Source organism: Orycteropus afer, unplaced genomic scaffold (genome assembly GCF_000298275.1).
Source record: "Orycteropus afer afer isolate SDZICR_OR568_19922 unplaced genomic scaffold, OryAfe1.0 scaffold02073, whole genome shotgun sequence".
Classification (NCBI taxonomy): domain Eukaryota; kingdom Metazoa; phylum Chordata; class Mammalia; order Tubulidentata; family Orycteropodidae; genus Orycteropus; species Orycteropus afer.
Window position 1 is genome coordinate 33733 of NW_006923660.1, and position 1374 is coordinate 35106.

A 1374-nucleotide genomic window follows, 5' to 3' on the forward strand; every position below is an offset into this window, starting at 1 on the left:
TGCAAGCTTTTAAGATCCCAGTCACTACTGGCCAAAGTAAGATATGGAACAAAGTTTTGTGTACTATGTCATGCCAATTGAGCCTGATGCTCCTGCAACTATGGTCCTGAGTCCACAGGTCCAATTCCTCACTCCTTCTGGGTAGCTGGCTGTAACTACAAACTTGTCCTTTGTCAGCTCTACTATACACCTGGGAATTCTTATAGAACATACAAATATACTTGTAGAACAAATGTCTGCCAACCCTACACATGGTTTTGGAGACACTTCCTGCTATACAGATATACCTAATAGTTCAACCTGTCCACCAATCTGTCCACCCATATACCCATGTTTGCCTTCACTGACAACACAGTACTGTACATGCAAAAGAATTAATCTTTGTTCTTTGTACCTCCCATGTACCTCTCTATGTCTTCATCTTCCTCAATGCCACCATGTTAATCACTCACTTTTGGTACACTGGCCTTCTCTTAATACAAATCAATACTTAATTAATGAATAAAGACAGTATTTGCTCTTCTGTGATTGACTTATTTCACTCAGCAAAATATCCTCCAAGTTAATCCACTTTATGCAGTGTTTTGCAGATTCTATGTTATTCTTTAGGGTTACGTAGTATTCCATTGTGTATGTACTATAGTTCAATTATCCATTCCTCAGGTGAAGGACATCTAGGTGGTTTCCAACATTTCCCTATTGAATAGTGCTGCAATTAATATGGGTGTGCATATGTCTGTTCTTGTCATGGCTCTCACTTCTTTAGAATAAATACCTAATAATGGAATGGCTGAGTCAACTGGTATATCTATTCCAACTTTTTAAGGAATTGCCATACAGCTTTCCACTTGTACCATTTGACAGTCCTATCAGCAGTGTATGAGAATTCCAATCTCTCTGCATCCTCACCAGCATTTGTTATTTTCTGTCTTGTTGAAATTTTTGTTAGCACTGAAGCAAGATATTATCTCATTGTTGTTTTGATTTCCATCTCTTTAATGGCTAATGATCATGAGCTTTTTTAATATGTTTATTACTCCCCTTAATATTCTCTTTGGTGAAGTTTCTATTCATATTTTCTGCCCATTTTTTAATTGGAGTATTTGCCTTTTTGTTATTGAGGTGTTGAAGTTTCCTATCGATTCTAGAGATAAGTTCCTTGTCAGATATACCATTGATGAATATTTTTTTCCTAATTGGTATGTTCTCTTTTGACTCTTTTGGAGAAGTTTTTGGAAACACATAAAAATTTAATTTTGAGGAGGTCTCATTTGTCTAGTTTCTCTTCTGCTGTTGTGTATTTTGGGTTATGCTGAATAGTCTATTTATGCCATATATTAAGGCCCCTAAATGTGCCCCTAGTTTTTCATTGAG